General features: G+C 37.7%; 1 long non-coding RNA gene across 1 annotated transcript; it reads right to left on the bottom strand.

Moving 5' to 3' along the window:
- Positions 1–5,667: 5,667 nt before the first annotated feature.
- LOC102709018 lies at positions 5,668–6,158 on the bottom strand. The gene is made up of 3 exons (XR_423735.3): positions 6,066–6,158; positions 5,887–5,982; positions 5,668–5,748 (listed from the first exon to the last, which is right to left on the bottom strand). It is a non-coding gene; the product is annotated as an uncharacterized LOC102709018 (long non-coding RNA).
- Between the last annotated feature and the right edge of the window lie 10,021 nt (positions 6,159–16,179).

The raw sequence follows: 16,179 nt of genomic DNA on the forward strand, positions 1-16,179 counted from the left end.
GACGTGTTTGCAGTGTCTGCATGCTAGCTAATTAATCGCCTATATATTCAGAGATTTGTTGGTCTCTGAATATATATACTTTGATGCGAACAGCCGCTGCGCAGATTTGACACGGATCGAACTGATTTCTTCGGCGATCGAGTTCAGTTCTTCAATTGGCTGGATATTTTTTTTCTTTTTCTTTTTTTTTATCTGCTTCATGTACGTACTGCAAGTAATTTCTGCTCGTTTCTTGCCAAAATTAAGGCTACACATGTACTCCCTGCATACTGAACGACAAATTTGTTGATCTTACATGAAGCAACCCAGCAAATTAACGCGTACCAAATCTTAGGAGGTTTACTAATTTCTCGTCAATTTCTACGACACAGTACGTACCTACCGCTTGTGGGGTCATTTTAATACATGTCGGTGCTAACAAGTTGGGATTAGCACTTCCTATCATGTAACGACCAAGGACAAATGGTGACTTTAGTTTGCTACAGAACATAAGTGTCAACATAAAACTATAGTTTGATAATAATGTTTTGGTTTTCTCAACATTTATATGAATTATAATGAATATAGGAAAAACCAAATATATTGTAACGAACCTGAGGGAGTAGTTAGAAAGAAACAAAACATTGCCACATGTGCGGCCCTCTAATGATGTAATGGCCCAACCTACTGATGGTGTTTCGATTCGTACGTGTGTTCTTGTTCCAATTCAGCCTGTTAGGTCCATATATTCTGTTGGTGGGATTAGTCTTACATAAAAGTTAAAAGTTGAGATAGGTTTTGGCTAGCTTATATGAAACATAGTTTACCTTAAGCATCGTACCTCTGAGTTAATCCTTTCAAACTAAGGTAGGACAAAAGTGTAAGGGGTGTTTGGGTCCCATTCACCGAGTAGAGTTGACTATGTGGATTTGGGGCTTTGGTGTTATAGATGGTATCTGAGGCTCAACCTATGGTGAATGGGTATGTTCGTATGTGGTAGCATGTAGAGGGAGACGTCGTCACAACACCGAGGCACAGACAAGAGATTTTTGGTATTTACCTGCTGGGTAGCACGGTAATCTCCTAGGGACGTGAACCCTAAGGGGAGTGTAATACTCTAGCCCATTCATAGTGTTTTGGCTGGTGCATGTTCTTGTTCCATTTTACCTTGTTATGATCATTAGAGCCAGGTATTATATAGGTTGGTGGGATTAATCACATGAAAAGTTTAGATAGATTATTAGGGGTAGCTGATATACTCAATTCGCTCCAAACATAGTACCTTCGGGTTAATCCATTTATACGAAGCGAAGATTAAAGTATAACTAGGGTGTTGTATAAACATGGGCCCACAAAACTTGTAAAGCGGGCTATATGAAGGCTAGGGTGTTACACATGGAGGCAAGGAACCTCTAGGTGTGGATGGCCGACGGAGTAGTGGAGCGGCGAGGAGTATCGAGGAGTAAAAACTATAAAGTAAAACACTTTTTAACTGAAAACCAAATACCCAACATTATGTGGTCGTAGGAATATAGGATACATGTATGTGTGGATGTGTTTAGTTGCAGCGTGTGTCCGAGACATAGAGAGAGAGGGGCAATATAGCTAGCACATCGAACTTGTAATTAACTGAGAAATAAAATAATTTAATCTGTCATTTGAACATGGAAGATATATAATTTGTGCCCAAAGCATTTCTCGCAGAGATCAGAGAATTCAACAGTTTCAAGATTCATGATATATATATCAACATGTGCTAGCTATACATTATTTTTGGAGGAATAATCACTCTACATATCAACCAATTGCATGCAATAAGCAAGCAGGCGATGTTGCAACCATTTACATTATTATTACACTTCCACAATTTATTTATGTATCATTTATGCTATCTGTACGGGACTTATTCTTCTGCATATATTTTGTTACTTGACATTCTTTGGTAGGCCGTTACCTGACGAAAAAAAAGAAACAATTAGGTCAGTGTGTTGTTTCTCATGCCTCAACTTAATAAACACATTCACTGTAGACGAAAATGAAATCGATTATGATACTGTGTACGCATGTGATTTGTTCATGGAAAGAAAATAAGCCAGCTTTTGGCTTTTCTTGATTACCATTTACATGCTGTGTTTTCAATTGTGCTCTTGGAGCTTTATCGTTCGTCGGAGGAACAGATGTACTCGGACCTGTAGCTGTAGGTTTAGCTCCTGCAGCAACAGATTAAAATATAAATCTGGAGTTGTAGAGATGGTTATTCATAATTTTCACAAGTGCATGCATTCTCATTAATTTGCTCTACTAAGTACTAACCTGAAGATGTTGGCTTGCCATCCGTCTTCTTGTTGTGCTCCTTGGGTGCTCTGTTATTCGTGGGTGTCACAGATTTAGAGGACGCTGCATTCCAGCATGCAATAATAGCCGGTAAAAAATGTGTACTATTAAATTATAGTCGATTTAATTGTTTGTAATTTAAGTAATGCACCAGAGATAATTAGTAAGTGCTCACCTTTGGTGCTTTTGGGCGGCATGCTGTGTTGATGTGTGATCTTGATCGAACGGCTTGGCTTGCTGCTAGTTTAGTAGTCTGTGTGTTCTTGCTCAATGCTAATGGTTGCTGTCTTCAAGTAACAAATTAGCTGTACATATACACTGTATATATAGCCAACGAAAGTGAAAAATCGAGGAAAAATACGTGGCATATTAAATCGATGATCGTGACTTCATTTTCTTAAATATTTGAACTAAATGCAATTTAAAACTAGCACTACTGTATTTTCTTAATGGACAAGCTAATCGTCAGAGCGGTGAGACAAACTCTTCGTGGTAGTTTCAAACTAGTTTTAATTAAGGAAACGACAAATTAATTAATTTGCTTCGTGCAACTTTGAACAGAATGCATAGACCAAGACCATGTACATATATATGTATCTCCCTCAAATATGTGTTTATGAAAAAAGTTATGACATAAAAGCGTTGCTATGGCATATGATACATATATTTGTGTATTAACTTCCATGTGAGGAGTGGTCGCTATGAATGCATGGATGGATGTCCGTCTGGCTCTCTAGTTTGAGCGATCCTGGGATAATCGGTAATTTCGGAGGCATTAATCGAGAGACGAATCTGCTGATGTTGGCATGCATTAATGCAGGTTTAACTATAACAATTAATCAATTCATTCATTCATCGTAATTCGAATATCCGATGATATATATTTTCATCAGTAATTTTAATGTCTGGAGTCTTCAACGGAAATGACACTGGAATTTCAAGACGATTGGACTGATAAGAGCGAGCAATATTAATTGGTTTCGCTAGCTCGCGTTATTCAGCCGACTAACCTTAGAATTTTCTACATGGGTTGGACAGCTAATAGCTAGCGCATTGGTCAGTTCTGGGATGAATTAATTCAGGAGACGATTAGGTTACTAGGTATTTTCCAGCCTCATTCGGGCCGGGCCTCCTGCTGTTTCAATTCAAGCTCATGGTAGTCGCATCATGTTTACGGGTATGGATCGTCGATCGATCGATCAACCGCCCGGCTAAAAATTTAATTAGAACGCCATGGACTCTTAGGACAGACAGTTAATTTGCAGTGTATGCATGCTCTAGCTAATTAATCGCCTATATTCAGAGATTTGTTGGCCTGGTCTCTGAATATATATTTTGACGCGAACAGCCGATTAATTTGACACGGATCGATCGAACTTCTACGTGATTTCTTCGGCGATCGAGTTCAGTTCTGAATTGGCTGGATATCTTTTTCATTTTCTTTTTTTTATCTGCTTCATGTACGTACTGCAGGTAATTTCTGCTCGTTTCTTGCCAAAATTAAGGCTACACATGTACTCCCTGCACACTGAACGACAAATTTGTTGATCTTACACGAAGCAACCCAGCAAATTAACGCGTACCAAATCTTAGGAGGTTTACTAATTTCTCGTCAATTTCTACGACACGGAACGACAAATTAATTTGTTGATCATTTTAATACATGTCGGTGCTAACAAGTTGGGATTAGCACTTCCTATCATGTAACGACCAAGGACAAATGGACACTTTAGTGTGCTACAGAGCATAAGTGTCAACATAAAACTATAGTTTGATGATAATGTTTTGGTTTTCTCAACATTTATATGAATTACAATGAATATAGGAAAAAGCAAAACATATTGTAACGGACCATTTATATGAATTACAATGAATATAGGAAAAAGCAAAACATATTGTAACGGACCTGAGGGAGTAGTTAGAAAGAAAAAAAACATTGCCACACGTGCAGTCCTCTAATGATGTTATAGCCCAGCCTATTGACAGTGTTTCGATCCGTATGTGTGTTCTTGTTCCGATTCAATCTATTAGGTCCAAGTATTCGGTTGGTGGGATTAGTCTTACATTAAAGTTTAGATAGGTCTTCACTAGCTTATATACCTAGTTCACTCTAAGTATAGTACCTCTGAGTTAATCCTTTCACACTAAGGTAGACGAAAGTGTAAGGGGTGTTTGGGTCCCATTCTCAAAGTAGAATGGGCTATGCGGATTTAGGGCTATGGTCTTATAGGTGGTATATGAGGCTCAATCTACGCTGCATGGGTGTGTGTATGTGGTAGTCTGTATAGGGACACGTCATAACACCTTGGTACTGAGAAGAAATTTTTTGGGTATTTACCTGCTGGGTAGCGGTAAGCTCTTAGGGCCGTCAACCCTAAGGGGAAAGTATAACACCCTAACCCATTCGTAGTGTTTTGGCTCGTACATATCCTCGTTACGTTTTGGCTTGTTATATATGACCATTAGACCAAATATTAGGTTGGTGGGATTAATCACGTGAAAAGTTTAGATATATTAGGGTACCTTATATACTCAATTCACTCCTAGCATAACCAAAGTTTCTCATAACTGAAAAATTGGAACGGGTCAATCCAATTAAATCAAATACCCAAAATTATGTGGTAGTAGGAATATGGGATACACCTACGTGGATGGTTTTAGTTGTAGCGTGTATACCACTATTACATGTGAGGGCCGGAATGCGTTCAACTTATTAGATATGTGCTACAGTGTCCAAGCGAGATGTGTTGTCCGAGAGATAGAGAGAGGGACAATATAGCTCATCGAACTTGTAATAAATTGTGAAATAAAATAATTTGATCTTTCTATCGAACTTGTAATAAATTGTGAAATAAAATAATTTGATCTTTCTTTTGAACATGGAAGATATATAATTTGTGCCCAAAAAATTTCTCGCAGAGATCGTAGAATTCAACATTTTGAAGATTAAGGATATATCAACATGTTCTATTCATTATTTTTGGAGGTAATCACAATACATATCAACCAATGCATGCAACAATCAAGCATGCGATCTTGCAACTATTTACATTATTACACTTCCATAATTTATTTATTTATCATTTATGCTAGCTAGCTGTACGGGACTTCTTCTTCTGCATATATTTTGTTACTTGACATTCTTTGATAGGTCGTTACCTGATGAAAAAAAAAACATTTTGGTCAGTGTGTTTCTCATGCCTCAACTTAATAAACACAATCACTGTAGACAAAAAATGAAAGGAATGAAATCGATTATGATACTGTGTACGAATATACGTACTATCTGTGATTTGTGCATGGAAAAAAAAAGAGGCAGTTTTTTGGCTTTCTTGATTACCGTTTGCTTGCTGTGTTTTCAGTTGCGTCCTCTTGGAGCTTTATCGTTCGTCGGAGGAACAGATGTACTCGGAGCTGTAGCTGTAGGTTTATCTCCTGCGGCAACAGAGATTAAAATATCGCAACCAACTTAATTCTGTTTTACAAAGTATAAAATGTAAATCTTGAGTTGTAGAGATTATATATTCCTTGTAATCTTAACAAGTGCATGCATTCTCAAATTGCTCTACAAACCTGAAGATGTTGGCTTGCCATCCGTCTTCATCTTTTGCCCATTCTTGGGCCCCTTTGGTGCTCTATCATTCGTGGGTGTCACAGGTTCAGAAGACGCTGCATTCATGCATGCAATAACGGCCGGGTCAAATCAATTCTATGTTATTTAATTAATGCACCAGAGTTAAGTAAGTACTCACCTTTCGATTTGTTTTTCGGCATGCTTGCTGTGTTGATGATCTTGATCGAATGGCTTGGCTTGCTGCTTGTTTAGCAGTATGTGTGTTCTTGCTCAATGCTAATGTTTCCTGAGTAACAAATTAGCCGTACATATACACTGTATATATAGCCAGCGAAAGTGAAAAATCAAGGAAAATTACGTACGTGGCATCAAATCGATGATCGTGACTTCATTTTCTTAAATATTCGAACTAATTAAATGCAATTTAAAAACTAGCACTGTATTTATTTACACTATTATGTTAATTAGAGAGCTGTATATCCCACAATTTACTATACTAATGGACAGGCTACTCGTCAGAGCTAGAGTTGAGACAAACTCTTCATCGTAGTTTCAAACTAGTTTTCATTGAGGAAACGACAAATTAATTTGCTTCGTTCAACTTTGAACAGAATGCATAGACCAAGACCATGCACATATGTTTTACAGGTCCGTTGTAATAGAATTTAATTGATCCCGTCGATTTATTTTTATTAGACAACTGTAATTAAATATAGTGCCAATATAAGGAGTATTTAGAAAGTTAAAGAGGTAATATCATCCGTTTTATTGTGATCTTTATTGTCAAAAAAACAAAATTATAAAATACTACTAATTAATCAATTAATTAATAAAGTAAAAAATTTTGTTTTTATTCAATGACTAAGATTAGTTCTACTAGTAGTATAATATGCACAGGAGAGGGACCCATGTTTTACATATACGTGTAATTTCTATGTAATATTTGGAGTCGCTGGACTTGTACTAAACATATTTTATCTGGTGCTTCTCCTTGATAGACTGGACTAAGGAGAAGTAGTAACTATAATAAGATTTGATCTGATTGAAACAGTTATATATTTTTTTTATCTACAAAACGATGAAAATTTTAAAATCGCATTGTAAATCATTCACCAATGAATATTGTTACTTGTCTGTTTTCACACGCTTGACCACATTATCTCAATAGTACGTTTTACTCCTTCAAGGGGTGGGACGAAAGAGGGTTCCATGCATGTCGGCACTGGCATGAAAAAATTTTAACTAGGCAATAATGGCAAAGTAGGTGAAACAAATTAAGCATCAACTTTAAAACTTTGATTGATAATTAATTTATGAATAAAACATGGATATACGTGTTATTAGCAATTTAAAAGTAAAAGTTGAAAAAAATACGATGAAAAAAGTTAAACGTCAACTCCATATTTATGTTTTCACATTCAAATTTTATCTTATAGGCATAAGTATAAGTGAAAAGATAGAAGCTACATAATATTATGAAAAAATAAAAGAGGAGGGAGCAAGATTGCATAATATGAAAATAAGCATTTTGCATAGACGATTTTAGGGCTTGTTGGGTCACCAGCGTTTGGACCCCAAACACCCCTCGCTGCTAGGGAACTCGGCATCTATGACGGGCCTAAAGACCTTTCGGTGAGTATATATGGACGGACGTGGTCCCGGTCAGTGCTGAGTGGTCACTGATGAGCAAGAATCATCATTAGCGCTGCACTAGGCTGCCACTAGTACAAACTCAATTTTTGGAGGTGGTCAAAACTCATTTTTCACAGGTGGGTTCGAACACTCGGCTAGCTGTTTTTGCCTATAAAGTCACAAATTTTTCTAGGCAGGAGACATGAACCAAAGAAGATGACACACTGCCCACTGCTTGAACCGCCTCACTGCCCCTAGCTGTGCATGGGAAGATCAGCACTAGGAGCGTCATTCAATTCTCGTGTAGCTGCGGCAGAAATATAATCGTGAATTCGGATTAATTCTTCAGTAATTATTTCCCCTGAATTTTCACTACAATTTAATTTGTATCTGGACATCTGACACATCGCTAGTCACAATATAGAATCTCTATTATGCTACCTTACCCCTAGATTTTAAGAAAGAGGATGGCAAGAGAAAGATATCCAATCGAAGCAAAGCTCCAGCGTTGGGATGCAACTCCACAAAAGGAAAGGTTGTCTCATCAAACACAACATATATATGCGTGATAGATGAGATATCAAGCCACTTATAACCCTTTGTGTGGACAACACTTAAGATTCAGTTCTGTTCTAAGTGCCCTTTCATCAAAAAATTTCGTAGTAATATATTTCCCTTGGGTAGTTTATCAACCATCAAAGCGAAAAATATTAAAAGTTTGCATATATAGAAAACTAATGTGCTAGAAGTACAAGGTAGCCACGACTGGTTTTGTTCGATAGACGTAGCAACTCGACACAAGCAGTTAAAATGCCAAACATTACAGGTAAATAGAACACAATGTCGATATTCCACGAGTTCTTGACAGCTTCCCCGTCTTCCCTCTTCACCCAATACCAACGTACCTAAACACGTTACTTCAACAATTATGAACGGCCCCTTCCAAGTTGGGGAGAGTTTGCAGCGGTCGTTGGTAGATTGAATCTTGTGTAATACCATATAAACAACCAAAAATACCCAACCACGTACATTGCAACTGCTGTGATGACATGGGTCCTGCAAATAGCTTTGGACTGCATTGTTGCAACATCTTAGGCTTGCTCTAGTTGGTGCTAGTCATGTTGCATGTCCTTGTCCGTCGCCAGCTAGTCATGATTGCGCACGCATAGTGACTCATGCTTCACTTCCATTGGTAATACAACTTCCTCCATTAATAAGGAAGGGAAGTGATTGTCCCATGGCCTGATTCAGTGAAGTGCCCAAAGAATTGAAGGCAACAGTTGAACCCACTAGCTAGCGTACGGTCTCAATAGGTCAAAGACTCTTGTTTTAATGCCTTGGAGTATTGTATCGCTGGCTCTTTCATCTTGGTCGTTGCACCATGGATGAGCCACCAAAGAAAAGGAAATCTTGATGTCAATTTCTTCACAAAGTGTTGAGAAATGCCATTGATGAATTACCTTCTGTTGCCAACAATGATTCTTTTGGGAATACCAAACTGGTACATGATGTTGACGTTGAAGTCCTTGATGTGCACTACATCAGCTATTGCGACCAACTTGGTTTCGATCCACTTGGTGAACTTGTCGACAACAATGAATATATGTGTGAATTCTCCGAGTGCTTTATTGAACAAGGGACAATTTGTACCTCTTGAGATGGAACCGCGATTCATAACTCCCGTTGGCAAGAATAATTAATGCCTATGTGACTTTACTTCATAAAGCATGATTCTCTCATATTACTGGATGAATACATTGTAAGATATGCTGGCCTTCACTTAGTGCTTCTATGAAAGTACAGTTCGCCTTTAGATGTGAGGTATCCCTGACTACAGTGTTTCATCCCCTTGGCATTAGCTCTATTCTCCGAGAGCTCATCTTCAGTTAAGCATTTGATGATTGAGAAATGATAGCCTAGGGATAACCCCTTGAAACAGAGCATTACTCTGCCACACCTCGGACCAAAGAATATTCATGTCGCCTAGCGTAATGGCCAAGAAAACCATCCCCTATACCAATGGAAGGGTTAGAGAAAAAGGAAAAAACCCGTACGGATTAAGGAATCATAGACGACAGTGAAGGAAAGGATGGAGGGGTGGCACAATATTGGGAGGCGGTCGGCTACGACTGAAGCAAGGGAGGAAGGGGGTGGCTTGTCCCACATGGGCTTGGCCCAATGCAAGCGGATCATGGCTTTGGCCTAGAAACAAGGAAAAAGCCCAAATCGAGGAAAAATAAAGGAAAAAAGAGAAGTACGGTTGTTGAACTTTACTTAAACATTGAATGACTTTTATTCATTGGAACTTCAACACGTTCTCTCTGGAATTTCCATTGTACATACTGTTAATCGATTTTGACACAACGAATAAGACAAATGTATTCACGAACTTTAGGTAGAATTTATTAAATAATATGTTTTTACATAATTAATTCTTAACTTAAGAACAATATTTTTTCATTCCTTTTAAATTTTGATTTAGGCTTTGGGAAAAACTCGGGATATTATAGTCAAGTGGTTATGCAAAACGGTTGTTCATGGCCTGGTGGTAATCACTAAGCCACGATAATCATGACCTAGGCCTCTCGGTCATAGACACAATGTCTTCAGGATTGCGCTTGCATTAGTCTCGCGACCGACTCGTGTTGTGCAACTCCTTGTGCTGGTCCTTCTCCTTCTCCTCCTTTTCTTGATAGCGTGTCACCACGACAATCAAGTCTCCATGTTGACACTGCGTCAAGTGACGCAACATAAGAATTTGCTATGTGATAATTAGTCTTCATGGTAATTAGCTCCTTGTGAGTGAATTTGGCAACAAATGACTCACCTTTGACTCTTTTGCAAAAAAGTCATGATGATTAAATCGTCTTAGATGTGTAGACTTGAATCATGAACTTCCGAAAACAGGTTCATGTAGGCACACAACCTGGTATAAATTGTTCTTGGTCCATGGTCTATCATAAGTCCTTTGAAAATTACAAATAAACCAATCGCGAAGCTCGCCCCAAGAATTAATAGACTAGTGGGGAGTCCCGACAACAAATTTCTCACTAACTCATCTAGAGTGACCGCTAGATAGTTTGTCATCATCTTTTGGGTTGGAAATATCCACGATGAGGTTAGGCCCCACTAGGGACCCACCCCTACTGGGCTGAGGGACGGCAAGATTCCCCTCGGTGCCGCGAGTTCATAGTCATTGTACAACTAAGCTCCACAAGTTCACAGCCGTTGCGGTGCCACTTGATGCGTCGTGCCCATCCACCTATGGGGCCCTGACCCCGGCCCACCATCTTGCCAACCCTAATTGCCTAGTGAATACACTATGGGCCATGACTAGGGTAATTAGAGGTGTCGTTCTACTTCTCAACCCCAGGATTGTTGTCCTGAGTGATCGACCTCCTAGATCTTGGTGATCTGGAGGAATTGGCTTCTAACAGAGCCAGAGTATTGTTACTGTGATGTTGATATTTCTAGATCACGGCAGTTGTCATGGTAACATTGGATCTCTGCACCATCTTTGTGACTGGGTGGTCGGGGAGTCATCGCAATATAGTATCTAGCAATCTAGCCGCCACATCCATATTCTGCTAAGGGGTCTTGGACATGTCGTGGCTGTTAGCTTGCACTTGAAGGATGTCACGTTCCACTTTGCACGACTAGTTTCTCTTATCTTTGTGAGCTTAGACCTCATGACACATGCGGTCTTCATCGTAGCGATGGGCACACTTCTCCTCCCAGCACTTCTCTTCAGCCAGTCGGGCTACTTCATGTTTTCGCTGTTTCCATTTTGCCTCAGAATTAGTAGTGGCCCGAGAAGTTATGAAAGTCTATTATGGGGAAACAAAGTTTCCCGTATTGCTATTGTTGCTCGATGAATCAAACAAGACATCTCTTGGGCACCATCTTCTTATCCAACCTGTTCTGATATCAACTCAGTAGGAACCTTCTCCGTCGACTGAGATCCGTATTGCACTGGTCTTGGGATGGCGTTCAATAATAGGGCTTGAGCTAGTGCACATCCTCTCTTGACTGGTCTAACTAAGAATCGGTGAAATAAAGAGCCCTGTACTGGTTTACCTAGAGCTATATCATGCTAAACATTCATCTACATGGCACGCCAACTATCGATGTTTTAGATTGAGAAAAGAAACATGGAGTGGTAAATGAGAAGCAAAGACTGATGGAACGCTCAAAACAGTTGTTACTCACGTTTAAACTCTCGAGGATGAGATATATAATACCCTACTCCGGCTTGTTTGTAGATTGATTGTCTATACCCTAGGAAATGTGCAATGAGTAGAATTTATGATACGTTACCCTGTGGTCCTCGAGGAAGGACCCTCCTCCCCTTACGTACCGAGGATAGGGTTACAAGAGAACCATACCTAACCAAACACGACTAAGCATCTACCATATCTAAGCCAACCATGTCTGACTAGTTATGGAAACTCGGGTATAAAAAACTAGGCCTTTTTCCATACACCAAATTGGACACTACACGGTTGCTATCTTTGTATCTTCGTTTACCTTTCGGAACACAGTTCTCTATACAAATGCATATATATACGGCATACCCCTCACTCGAATATCCCACACTATGAAGTTGTGATAATTTATAGGAACACCTATTTCATGGGATGCAAACAATGCATGTTCTATCAGTTAGTACACTACCTACCGCTGTTAATATCTATGACCTTGTCATTCCTTCCATGGAATTTAGCAAACCATTGTTGTTCGTGAATTTCGTAATTCTAAAATTGACAAACATGGCATGCATACCTAGTACTATAAGAATATCACTAAAATCTACCCAAATGATTTTTTAATGTTAAACTAAATATTTTAAGAGCGTGTTTGACACAATAATTAGTCAATGTTGTCACATATTTAAATTAGCACGCTTGCTATTTTTTTATTTGATGCCGTTGATTTATGGATCTATGTTTGGCTGCTCTTCTTATTATTTTTTTCAAATATACAAAATAATATGTCATGCTTAAAATATTGATAGTAATAATTAAATAATAGCAAAATAATAAATAGTTATGTAAATTTTTGAATAAGATGAATTGTCAAACATATAACCAATGTCAATGACGTCAAACAAAAGAGGAGGGAGTACTTAACAAAAATATAAGACCTCCATTTCACAATGTAAGACATGATGACATTTTTATGATTGATATGGATGTTAATAAATCTAGACATATATATCTAAATATTCCTTAATTAATATATAAGTTTAGATATCGCTAAAATATCATATGAAACAGAGGTAATAATACCCTAGGGAAGATTTGGTTATTAATGAATTAAATAGGTGACTGTATCCGTATGTATTGGTTTCTGTATGCAGGAGAGCTAATTATATAATGAAATGTGCGACTTTGACTGCTCTTTTCTAGTCAGTTTTATACTTGCATGCGGATGATACTGACAGGAGTCAATACATGCCATTGTTCGATCTGACATTTAGGCATGTTTTGTTTTAGCTAGCTATTATTGGAATCTACGTACGATCAAGTTGTACAACTTACGTACGACTAATGCAACCATCGATTAATGAAAGGAGTGATACTGATCAAGTTGTACAACTTACGTACGACTAATGCAACCATCGATTAATGAAAGGAGTGATACTGATCAAGTTGTACAACTTATATACGACTAATGCAACCATCGATTAATCAAAGTAGTGATACTACAGTGATTGATCAATTTAATCGTATGTAAGTCATACAATTTGGTCGTATGCATAGCAATTCCCTATTGGAATCCAGATTATAGAGACTTAGTGTAACCTATATTTTTAAGCTAAAGTACAAATAAATGATGAAGGTACGTAATTATTTTAAAATAGGCAAGGGCAGTGCGTCTTTAACCACTAATCTAAACAAATGCATTTGGATGAGCTTATCAAATTATGGTAATATGAGCTTTGGATTATAATATTTTGCTATAATAATTCGTCTAGCGAGATTACAATAATGCCCAGCTGAATCAGATGGTATTTAAGCTTTTTTTCTTTTTCACTTTTGTTCATTTTTCAAATACTAAATGATGCATTTTTAAAAAATGAGTTTATTATTTTACCTTGCTAAAATAAAAATTTCCATCTTTGTAGTAGCTAATTCTATCAATTATACTATTAAATAATTATTATAAAAATCAGATAATTTTTATCTACTCAGCTAGAAAAGAACACACCAATAGAAGTCCAATATACCATGTCAGTGCATTCGTTGTTTGCCCTCTAATGGGGCAGAATATCAAGCCTTGGAAATGACAATGTAGTTGTCATATAAACTGTTTGATTGGCTGAATTGGTTTTGTATTCTTTAGAGCATGTATAATAGCATGTTTAAGCCAACTATAAACATACTTTAAAGAGATAAAAGGAGAGAAAAGAGAGGTGGACTACTAATTTGTAGCCAGCTACACACCGGCTCCAAGACAAAATATGTTTATGACATGTGGGACCATATATTGATATTTAATAGGTAACTATTGTATAAGTTGGCTATTAGATTGACTATAGATGAATTAGAGCTAGCAGTTAGCTATGCTATTGAACTTGCTCTTAGCCAGCTATCTGGGAACGACAGCTAATGATCCAACCATGCTGAAAACGACGAGGTATTTTCTTGAGCTATTCCCCCGGATTTAATTCAATCTACAGTATAGCATTTTAGACGCGTTTACGTGTATATCTCGTCAATCAATCAACCGTCCCGCCTAGAAATTAACTAAAACTTGGAGTCTTTATTCTTCAGATAGAATTACATTCTATTATTAACCAGCAAGCTCTGCCTGATTATTTGTTTTGCGCCGTGTGGTTTCAGTTGGGATGAACATGACCAGTTCACTTCATGTCAGAACGTGTACGTGTAGTGTGGTTTCGGCTGACAACGAAGCAAGATCGCGTCTACTGCAGGTAAATCTCTGACGGTTCTTAGCACAAATCTGCACATGGTCGCTGAAAATTCCTAGCTAGCTGGTAAATGTTTATGGTCGCAATTAATTGGCCAGGTCCTATTAATAATATGGCCGATTAGTATAAGCTCAAATTACCGTCCCATTCTTTCGATCGACCTGCCTTCAATTATCTCCATGGCTGATCATAATTTATCGACAATTTATACGTCCCAAGGCACGATACCGCTGGTAAACAGCGGTAACAGTGCAGTAAAATTTAAATCTAACTATTTAATTTTATAAGTATGCTAAATATTCTATTTGAAACTTTAGTATGCAATATTTACCAATATATCTATTTTGACATTATATATATTTATTATAGTATTATATATTTTAGTTTCGGTTTTACCGTACTAAACATATTACCCATGTATAATTAAACCAGATCGGTTTGGATCAAACCAACGTACGGCTCATAATCACTTAAGGTTATCTTACTAAAATCCTACGATTAATACGTATACCAACTACTGATCCTGTGAAGAGTTCGTTGGTCGGTGCTATGGTCTCAACAAAAAAATGATTGAGACGAGATTGAGTAATCTTATGGTACGGTGTTATGGTCTCAACAAAAAAATGATAAAATAATATTAACATAAAATGTACTTAAGTGGTTGTACTGTTCAGTAACACAAATATATATCATCCTTTTGAGAGGAGGAAGTTTTAGGCCAAACAGAACTTAAAAAAAAAAACAGGGCACGCAGAGTTTTAGGGCCATGTTCGAGAAACATAGCGTCTCAAAGCCGATCGAGCACTCGTACATTTTCCCAGGCCCAAGCCTGACTCAATGAAAGCCGGCCCAAAGCCTAACAAAATACATTTTTCAAGTTGTTTAAAAATTCTTGACTAAGACTTTCCATTAACTCTTTATATTTGTTTCTAATTTCACAAATGGTATCTATATACTGCCATAGTATTAAGAGAACTCTCTATATCAACCATTAAGATTTATGTTCTAACGATAACAGTGGCGGTACAATACTGTCACCGTAGGTGGGGCTGAAAACGTCCGTCCGCTCCGAAAAAAAACGGATACGGAGGTAGTTCGGTGCGGATATTTTCTAGATAATTTGAATACGGATACAAATATGGATAATTTTCTTCAGATACAAATACGAATACGGTATGGCAGTTTCCGACGGATACGGATATTCCGACGGATATCCGAAGATTGCGATGAGCGGATATCCGCGAACACTTAAAATTAGTTCAGCCCACTTGATTTCAGGTCTGATCTATCAACCAATTTACTATAAATTGCTTTTGTGCTATTAGACTATCAGTAATTCAGTATTTATTGAACTCATTATGTGCTATGTGGTGGACTTATGTCACTTATCTATTACCCGTGAAATTAAATGTAACGTGTTTAATCTATGATGAGACCTAAAATGATAACTATCTCGATTAAGTTAGCTATATATATACGTGGTGCTATTTATCTTTTGGTTTGAGTGGTTTGTATGTTCCGAGAAATATTTATTTTCGTATTCGTGTTCGACTACATCCGATCCTTATTTGTATTCAAGATAATTCGTATTTGTTTCCGTATCTGAGATATTCGGATCCGTTTCCGTATCCGCCTAAAAATATGGAAACAAATACGATACGTGTGTTATCCGTCCGTATTCGCTTCGTTTTTAGCCCTAACCGTAAGCAATCCATCGAGATACATC

The sequence above is a fragment of the Oryza brachyantha genome, chromosome 8, assembly GCF_000231095.2.
Source record: "Oryza brachyantha chromosome 8, ObraRS2, whole genome shotgun sequence".
NCBI lineage: Eukaryota > Viridiplantae > Streptophyta > Magnoliopsida > Poales > Poaceae > Oryza > Oryza brachyantha.